Here is a 10,504-nt window from a genome sequence, read left to right on the forward strand (position 1 = left end):
TATTTATTTTTTGGCTGCATTGGGTCTTCGTTGCTGCGTGTGGGCTTTCTGTAGTTGCGGAGAGCAGGGGCTACTCTTCATTGTGGTGCGTGGGCTTCTCATTGCGGTGGCTTATCTTGCTGTGGAGCCGGGCTCTAGGCGCACGGGCTTCAGTAGTTGTGGTGTGTGGGCTTCAGTAGTTGTGGCACACAGGCTCAGTAGTTGTGGCTTGCGGGCTCCAGAGCGCAGGCTCAGTAGTTGTGGCGCACGGGCTTAGTTGCTCCGCGGCATGTGGAATCTTCCTGGACCAGGGCTCAAACCCGACATTCCTCTGCATTGGCAGGTGGATTCTTAACCACTGCACCACCAGGAAGTCCTGTGAATTGTTTATTGTTAGATTCAACAGACATAAAGTTCTATCAAATTGCCAAAACAAGTTTTAGACTTACTCTCAATTTCTGTACTTATTGAGGACTCTAACAAACAGTTCAGAGTTTGGTGACAGTCCATGGGCCACTCTTTGAGTGATATTACTCTTTGAATTTTTAATAATGAATATATATTACTTGTATAATTGCAATTAATTGTTCTAAAAAAAATCCAGTTCAGTCTGATAATAATAGAAATAGGTATGAGGTATAGAAACAGTTCCAAGGATGGAGTAATTTTACAGACAAAGAAGGTGGCAAAAAGGAGGTGACATGTGATCTGGCTTTTAAAGGCTACACAGGTATTTGTCAGAAGGATAACTGTGGAAGAGCATCTTAGGCAGAGGAAAAACAGGGGCCAGGGCAGGGAGGTATGAGATTGCTGGGTGTGTTGAGAAATACAGTGGACACCTGTTGTTTCAGCCTGCCCAGCATTCAGTCTTCCTTCTTTCATTTTCCCTGGGGGACCCACAACTTCTCCGTCCTCGCTGTAGGTGGCTGAGGTGGGGCTGACCCCTTCCCCACTTCCTCCCGGTGACTGGTTCAGGACAACAGCCAAGTCCAGGGCTTTGGCTGTACTCCTGGCCAGGGGAGGGGAGAGAGCTGCTTGTTGCTGCTGGGACTGCTGAAAGGAGGACATAAGCCTGGAGCTGCAGAAGAGAACCAGTTTGAGAATGAAGTCAGCAGAAAAAAAGAGCAGAGACCAGAGATGGAAACCCAACCCAAGACTTCATATGGGCCCCTCCCTGTAGTCACAGCCTATATGCTACCCCTGGGATTTTCAGTTATGTGAACAGATAACTTCCTTTTTATTCATTTCATCCTAAACCTACCTTAATTGAAAGAAGACTTACACAAGGAATATTCTGGTGTGTGAGAATACAGTGTGTGTGTACACCAGGGATTGATGAGTCTGCAGAGGTAGGCAGGGGCTGGAAGGTGAAGGACTCAGGAAGAGGCCCTCATTTCTAGAGGCTCTCAGGACCTCTGGAGGGTGTAAAGCAGTGATTACCTCAAGAAAATCAAGAGCTATATTAATAAAAGAATAATATTAAGAACACTTACTTCCTCAAGCTTTTCTAGTAGTTTCATTTTTTTTTTTTTACATCTTTATTGGAGTATATTTGCTTTACAATGGTGTGTTACTTTCTGCTTTATAACAAAGTGAATCAGTTATACATATACATACATTCCCATACCTCTTCCCTCTTGCGTCTCCCTCCCTCCCACCCTCCCTATCCCACCCCTCTAGGTGGTCACAAAGCACTGAGCTGATCTCCCTGTGCTATGCGGCTGCTTCCCACTAGCTATCTATTTTATGTTTGTTAGTGTATATATGTCCATGCCTCTCTCTCGCTTTGTCACAGCTTACCCTTCCCCCTCCCCATATCCTCAAGTCCATTCCCTAGGAGGTCTGTGTCTTTATTCCTGTCTTACCCCTAGGTAGTAGTTTCATTTTTATTATTCTTTGCCTGTTTCCCTCTAACTGGGCCTAGGCAATTAAAAATAGAAAGGGCCAGCAAATCCCTAAAAATGACATTTTAAAAATGATTCCATTTTCCTTTTAAGGATTGAGTTATAATTTTGAGCAGTGAAGTAGCTGACCTCATTTAGTAGTGTTTTCTGTTTCCAGTAAGTGTTTAACACAAGCGGTCTTTCACGGAAGAAACTTTCAGGAATAATAAGAATCAGCTTTTCTGAAGCTCCCTACACATTTAGTTTTCTCAGAGCGAACAGGAGGTAACTTCTGGGAATCTGAGGACCACATTAGCTATTTTGAACATTATGAAACAAAAATAAATAAGCCTCATTAAAAAATAATAAAATAAAAATAAATGAGCCTCATATCAAGTTCCCTGCATACAGTTGTCACATTTCTTTAATTTAGAACAATTCCCTAGGGTTTTTGTCTTTTATGGCATTTTTCATGATTCCAGGTCAACTATTTTGCAGCATGTTCCTTAATTTGGAGTTGTCAGTGATTAGATTATGATTAGATTCAGGTTAAATATTTTCCCAGGAATACTCCATTGATGATGTTGAATCTTTCTCTAAGCTTCACAGCAAGGGGCACATGATGTCCAATTATTGTCCAATTTTTGGTTAATTTTGATTATTTGATTAAGGTGGTGTCAAGATTTATCCTCTGTAAAGGTACCTGTACACCTCTGTAATAAGTCATCTATGGAGTGATTCTTTGACAATAAATAGCATTCTGAATAACAGATCTTACATGTATTGTTTCAAACAATAAAAACAGCTCAACATCAAACTTTGTAGAGTTGGAATTATTTCAACAAACCTCTAGTGAGTACTCACTAAATTATGTTACGCTAAAGTGCTAAGACCAAAGAGGGAAAGCCTGACCAGCAAACAGAATTCAGGAGAGTGACAAACCCACATTAAATGTGAGGAAAGGGAAATCCAGAGAAACGAACGATTTTAGACGATTTTAGATTGAGTGGCAGGGTTAGATTAGAACTCTGGTTTTTCTGATGCCCAATCCAGTGTTCTTTCCATGACAGCATCCAAAGGCTCTATTGTAACACTGTTTCTCCCTGGACTGGTGTAACATTGGTTGCTACAGTGAAAATAATTCATCTTACTATGTAACTAAAAGAACAAGCTTTCTCCAGGCCCACCACAAGATGCTTTAGAGGAATTGTTATTTGGATTGATTTAAATTATGTACACTGTGACATTAAACTCACTGGAGCCCTAGTCTAGTTTTGTCTCAGGGAAATGTTTCCTCATAGTGACAGTGACACATGCACACTATCGAACCAGATATTGCTCCTCTGCCACACCTTAAAACTACCACAGATTTCTCTATTCACAAATCACGAAACAATTCAGAGGTATCTAAATCCTACATCCTGAGAGCAACTACTTAGAGCTGACATATAATTGCTTTAGAGTGTACAGTGTTTTCATACATATCACTGGAATCTCAAAAGCAATCCAGTTACTCCTTAAGGTGGGAAGCATGAATCAGTGGTAGATGTCTGCTGGGTTACTAACTGTTTTGCCTTTAGGTTTAAAAATATCTAGTGCGTACCTAATTTTCAGAATAGAAACATCACGGACAAAGTCTTATACATACGTTTAATCACTAGTGTGTGTATATTCATTCACTCCCAGCAGGACTATCTCAGCTTCCAATTTAAAAAAGGATCTGGAGATGGGCTGTTTTAGGCATTGTTCATGTGATTCCTTCTAGGCTGCTTCGGATCTGTAGACCCGGAAATCCCAACCTGGTCTCTCTGTTCCCTGGGCCGAGGGAGTTCAGGGAGAAATAGGTAGCGGCGGGGAAAAGACAAGCTGGAAAAGCTCCACTGTATCCCCTCAACAGTTTCAGGAACTGTTTTTAAAAGCGAAGACCAAGCATCATTTGCCCTTTGCTCGCCCTTCTCAATAAAGAACCTCACAACATTCTGCCTGCTTTGCGGAAGTGAATTTAATTAGATAGTTATTACAGCATTTACAATTTTTTACGGAAGGACTCTGGCGGTAACTCCCTTCTCCAGCTGCTAAAGGGCCATCCCAGATCTAGAGGCGGGTTTCCCGGAGGGCTCTACCGTGGGGGAAGTGAACGAAGTGGGTGGTCAGTTGCAAAGCCATTCAACTAACTCGGCGTCAGCCTGGGGCCCACACCCCGCGAGACAAGTGCTCGGACTGAAGACCCCACCCCCGCCCCGCCCCAGGCCCCGCTACCCCCGCAAAGTTTGACCGCACTCGGCCCGGGGACAATGAACACGTGCAAGACCTGGCTGGGCTGCCGTGGACTCCGGGGGCGTAATGATTTCACAACGGTCATGAGGGAGGAGAGCGCCAACCCCATCATTTCTAGGAAGGCCTGAGGCGGCCAAGCCGCGAGGGCGGCCGGGAAGAGACACTCACATGCCGGAAAACCTGCAGAACTACAGCCACGCCCCGCGCACGCGCGGCGCGCCCTGCCCTCGCGTGGCCGCGGTCGTGCGGCTCCCTCCGCCAGCTGCCGGATCTAGCTCGCCTGCCTTCTCCGTCCGTCCGCCTTCCGCCCCTGCGCAGTCGCGTCGTCGCCAGCCCTTCCCTCCGCCCCTCGCAGTAGCCGGCCTCTTTTGACGTCAGCGGCAGAATGCTGCCGCTTAGTTCTAATCTGATGCCGAGTGCTGGGTGGGGTGGGTAGGAAGGTCGCCTGCTCCTCCCCTGGCCTGAACCTCTCTTGGAAAGGAAACCTCTTTTGTAATTTCCTAAGACTTCGAATTAAACCTTTAAACTGTGCCCGTTTCCTAATAAGGGTGAACACGACCTCTCACCCTAGTTGATCTTCCAACCTGGGAGTTCTGTTAAAAGGGAACTGTAAAATGTGTTGTTATTTGGGTTTATTTGAAGGCTTTCGCTTGTCGTTTTTATGTGTGCCCTTAGGGTGTAAAGTGGAAGAGTGACATCCATAAAATGACGACTTTGTGTATGGAGGCTGGGATAAGCAGTACCTAGTCCGGCTTGATGAGATTAATGTGATTTTAAGTTAGTTTCCATTTGAATAATACAGGGGTGGCATTTTGAAAAGATGGGTATAAAAAGCTGTTAAAGAACTTGAAACCGTGGTTAATCATTTTGTAAGCTGCTTAAAGACAACGTGAAAAGGTATCAGAAATAAAATGAGAATTTAAATTTATAAGGGGCAAAGGTTTTGTCTACCTTTTACAGGCAATGAAATTGACCCAAAGATTTCTGTGATTTGCCTGAGAGGGGTGGAATTCAGGCCACTGTTTTCACCATGCCAGTACTCTGGCCAGCGTGACTAAGGCTGTCTTTAGAGCCCTCTGAGCTTGATCTTTTATTGCCTCTTTTCTTGTCTTCCTACCTCACTTGTCTTTTTCCACTTTCCATGATTTTTGTTTTCTTCCGGAGTTCTCTTTCTCCCCGCCCTCCCTTTGCTTTCTCTATTTCTTTAATTTCCTCTGTTTTTTTTGGGTTTTTTTGTGATAGTTGAGCCAGCCTTTCCTTCCTCCTTTAAATGCCTCTCCCTTAAATGACCGTAAAAGGAAATAGAAGAATTTTTAAAGTTTATTTTCTTGTTTTAAGGGTGTTTTGTTTGGGGGGGGGGATTAGTTAGATATATATTATGTATATAGTTAGATATAAAATTTCCTCTTCTAAAAGCTGCCTCCTACTTCTTTCCATAGATGTTCAGTGAAAGTAGGAGTGTGTAAGAGAGAGTAGTGAAGGAAAGAAAAGAGAGGGAGAGATAGGAGAGAGGACGGAGTGTGTGGTGAGCTGTTTAGAATCAGAAAGAGGAGAAAAACATATATAAACAGAGACATGCTCTAAATTATACAAAACTCAAAGTAAAATAACATAGCTGTAGGTAGGTTCTATGAAACTCAAGAAACACATCACTTTCAATCAATCCCTGCACATGCCTCTGTGACGCATTGCCTCAGATGAGTTGTGTCTTTCACAGAATAAACCTGTAGCTTTAGCTGCTCCAGAAGAAACAATCACAGGGGTTCTACCTATGAAATAATAATATACCAGTGATTGCAGACTACATGCCAACCCATAGGCTTCTCAACGTGTTGGCCCCTGTGCCCAGTCCTGCCAGTGGTTTTTGTTATCCTTGTTCTACACGTGGGGAACCTAAAGCCCAGAGAATCCCTTGCCCAGTGTTATAGGAGGCAGAACCTCTGCTGCTATTTCCAATTCCATAGTCTCTGAGTGAATATGTATAATAATAAGGAATTAACATCTAATTTAAAATGAATAATAGAGTTCATTAAAGTACACTATTGCCAACTGACTGAAGTATGCTCTCTTATTATCAATTTCTCTCTTTGGTGTCTGCCTTATTCTGCTTGGTTAACAATAACTTGCAGAAGTTGGTTGGAAACATATTTTGTATTCTGCTAAAACATTCAAAGGTACTCCTGAAGTGTGGTTTATGGCTTAGTTCCTTTCATGATAGAAAATACACTGCTCTGTATTCCATCATTTAAAAATAATCGGAAGCTTGAGGGCATTATGCTAAGTGAAATAAGTCAAATAAAGAGGGACAAATACTGTATGATCTCACTCGTATAATCTTAAAAAGTCAAACTCAGAAACAGTAGAATGGTGTTTACCAGGGGCTGGTAGAAGAAATGTGGAGATATTAGTCATAGGGTACAAACTACAGTTGTAAGAGGAATGCATTCTGGGCATGAAATGTACAGGATGGTGACTATAGTTAACAATACTGTATTATATACTTGAAACTTGCTTAGAGAGTAGATTTTTTTATTCCCCCAGCTTTATTGAGATATAATTGACAACATTGTATAAGGTGTGCAATGTGCTGATTTGATACATCCATATATTGCAAGATTATTACCACCATAGTTAGCTAACACCTCCCTCCTGTTACATAATTACCATTTCTTTTTTTTGTGGTGAGAATATTTAGCATCTACTCTCTTAGTAACATTCAAATATAATACAGTATTATTAGTTATAGTCACCATGCTGTGCATTAAATCCCCAGAACTTGTTAATCCTCTAACTGGAAGTTTGTACCCTTTCAACAGTACTTTCCCATTTCCCCCACCCCCTAGCTCCTGGTGACTCTGCTGAGTTTGGCTTTTTTAGATTCCACATATAAGTGAGATCATACAGTATTTGTTTTACTCTGTCTGACTTAATTCACTTAGCACACTGCCCTCAAGTTTCATCTAAGTTGTCTCAAACAGCAGAATTTCCTTCTTTCTCATGTCTGAATAGTATTCCATTATATATACACCACATTTTCTTCATCCATTCATCAACTGATGGATGCTTAGGTTGTTTCCAGATCTTGGCTATTGTGAAATAATACAGCAATAAACATGGGAGTGTGGATATCTTGATGAGATCCTGATTTCAGTTCCTTTGAATATATATCCAGAAGTGGGACTGCTGGATCATATGGCAGTTCTATTTTTTTTTTTTTTTTTTGCGGTACGCAGGCCTCTCACTGTTGTGGCCCAGCACAGGCTCCAGATGCACAGGCTCAGCGGCCATGGCTCATGGGTCCAGCCGCTCCGCGGCATGTGGGATCTTCCCGGACCGGGTCACGAACCCGCGTCTCCTGCATGGGCAGGCAGACTCTCAACCACTGCGCCACCAGGGAAGCCCGGCAGTTCTATTTTTTTAATTGTTTGAAGAAACTCCATACTGTTTTCCATAGTGGCTGCACCAGTTTGCATTCCCACCAACAGTGCAAAAGGATTCCCTTTTCTTCACACCTTTTGCTGACACTTGTCTTTTTAACTATGGCCATTCTAACAGGAATGAGGTGATATCTTGTGGTTCTGATTTGCATTTCCCTGATGATTAGTGGTGTGGAGCACCTTTTCATGTGCCTGTTGACCATGTGTATGTTGTTTTTGAAAACTCTATTCAATTCCTCTGCCTACTTTTTAGTAAGGTTTTTTTGTTGTTTTTGCTTGTTTTGTTTGTTTGTTTGTTTTTCCTTTTGCTGTGCAAAAGCTTTTTAATTTGAGGTAGTCCCACCTATTGATTTTTGCTTTTGTTGCTTGTGCCTTTGGTGTCATATCCAGGAAATTGCTGCCAAGACCAATGACAAGGAACTTTTCAGCTATGTTTTCTTCTAGGGGTTTTAGGGTTTCAGGTCTTATGTTTAAGTCTTTAATCCATTTTGAGTTAATTTTTTTGAGTGGTGTTAGATAAGGGTCAAATTCTTCTGCATGTGCTTATCCAGTTTTCCCAGTAAGAGTAGATCTTAAATGTTCTCAACATAATAACAGCAACAATAAATGGTAATTACTGTATGTGAGGTGAAGGATGTGTTAACTACTCTTATTATGGTAAACATTTAGCAATATATATTTGTATCAAGTCATCACACTGTGCAACTTAAACTTATGTAATATTATATGCCAATTATATCTTGAAAGAGTTGGAGGAAAAATAAAAACAATTATTCATTTCAATGACATTTGGTAGCTGAATAGTAAAAATAGAAAAAATGATAAATTCTATTATTCCCATAATATCTGTGTAATACTATATGTCTACCTTGAATTCAACAATTCACAGAAGCACTGTTCTACATTTTTTTCACATCTTTCTTTTTCTGAATTTTATCTTATTTATTTGTTTTTTATACAGTTCACATCTTTATTGGAGTATAGATGCTTTACAGTGTTGTGTTAGTTTCTGTTGTACAACAAAGTACAGCAAAGTGAATCAGCTATATGTATACATATATCCCCATATCCCTTCCCTGTTGAGCCTCCCTCCCACCCTCCCTATCCCATCCCTCTAGGTGGTCACAAAGCACTGAGCTGATCTCCCTGTGCTATGCAGCAGCTTCCCACTAGCCATCCATTTTACCTTTGGTAGTGTATATATGTCAGTGCTACTCTCTCACTTTGTCCCAGCTTCCCCTTTCCTCCCTGTGCCGTCAAGTCCATTCTTTACGTCTGCATCTTTATTCCTGCTTTGCCACTAGGTTCATCAGTACCGCTTTTTTAGATCCCATATATATGTGTTAGCACACGGTATTTGTTTTTCTCTTTCTGACTAACTTCACTCTGTATGACAGATTCTATGTCCATCCACCTCACTACATTTTTTTTTTTAATTCTACATTCCAGGGTGGTGATTCTTCAACTTGTATATCTTGTACTTTACCATAAGTTGAGAACCTGGATTCCAGGATGGTAGAAACACAAAGCTTGCTTACTCTAATGAGCATTTTATATATTTATAGGACTTTATCATTATCCTTATCATATACTGTGTTTTAAGGACAAAAAAAAAAGCACGAGCATTGTTGGGGGTTAGTTTTATTTTTTGTGGCTTTAAAATACAAACAAAAATAAGGATCATATTAGTTTTTAAAATGTCAGCAATAGTATTAGCATTTTTACTGCTAGAACTGTGAAACATATAGACATGAAATAGCATTATCACCTGAGAAGTTATGCTAATCCATTCTGTTATTAGGAAGCTTGAGGATGCAGTTTACTCACACCTGCATTCATGGAATAAAATTTGAAATGTGGCAAGGCTGACTTTATCCTTCTGTCTTATGACTAAGATAGAAGTTTTCACAATTAAGAAGCAGTGTGAACAGAAAGCATGAGCAAGGGATGGGCTTTATACGTTTCACTGCTCTGAAGCTATAATAGAAAACAAGTACAAAGATTATTCCAGATTATTTTGGAAAAACTTTTATTCCAAAGTATTGTAAACTTCCATTCTGCAGTTGACTGGAAGATTTTTGGATAATGAATCTACCCATTCATATTGATATGTCTTCGACCCTCATACTCTCTTGCAGTTACTTTTGCTGCATAACAAATTGACCCAAATTCAGCAACTTGAAACAACCATTTGATTATGTTCACAGGTTTTGTGGGTCAGGAATCAGACTGGGCACAGCAGGGATGGTGGACCTCTCCTCCTTGAGATTTCAGGTCTCATCCCTTGGGCTGGGCTGCCTCAGGGTCTGGGACTGCCAACAGAAGTAACTGCACTTGTCTTCTTTATGTGGCTTGACTTCTCTACAGCTAATGTTCTCAGGGTAGTTAGACTTTTACATGGCAGCTCAGGGCTCCAAGCTTGAGTGTTCTAGTGTGTAAGGCTGATGCTGCATTACCTTTTATGACCCAGCCTTACTATTGTGTCCACTGTAGTCTCGGTTGAAGGAGTCATAAGCCTGCCTAGATTCAAGAAGTGTGCCCAGTGCTCACTTCGGCAGCACATACACTAAAATTGGAACAATACAGAGAAGATTAGCATGGCCGCTGCCCAAGGATGACATGCAAATTTGTGAAGCATTCCATATTTTTGGCAACTAGAGATTATCATACTAAGTGAAATAAGAGAAAAACAAATACCATATGATATCACTTATATGTGGAATCTAAAATACAGCACGTAGTTGCCAAGGGAAAGGGGGGTGGGGGGTATGGACTGGGAGTCTGGGGTTAGTAGATGCAAACTATTGCATTTAGAATGCATGGACAACAAGGTCCTACTGTATAGCATAGGGAACTATAACCAATCTCCTGGGATAAACCATAATGGAAAAGAATATAAGAATGAATATATGTGTATAACTAAGTCAT

General features: G+C 41.2%; 1 long non-coding RNA gene and 1 other non-coding gene across 2 annotated transcripts; one reads left to right on the forward strand and one right to left on the reverse strand.

Annotated features, from left to right (window-relative positions):
• On the reverse strand, nucleotides 1-5,314 carry LOC125964383 (uncharacterized). Its single transcript, XR_007477366.1, has 2 exons — nucleotides 4,308-5,314; nucleotides 1-355 (listed from the first exon to the last, which is right to left on the reverse strand). It is a non-coding gene; the product is annotated as an uncharacterized LOC125964383 (long non-coding RNA).
• Nucleotides 5,315-10,118: 4,804 nt separating this feature from the next.
• Nucleotides 10,119-10,225, forward strand: LOC117197489 (U6 spliceosomal RNA). Its single transcript, XR_004478136.1, has one exon. It is a non-coding gene; the product is annotated as a U6 spliceosomal RNA (small nuclear RNA).
• The last annotated feature ends 279 nt before the right edge of the window (nucleotides 10,226-10,504 follow it).

This window comes from Orcinus orca, chromosome 5 (genome assembly GCF_937001465.1).
Source record: "Orcinus orca chromosome 5, mOrcOrc1.1, whole genome shotgun sequence".
Lineage (NCBI taxonomy): Eukaryota > Metazoa > Chordata > Mammalia > Artiodactyla > Delphinidae > Orcinus > Orcinus orca.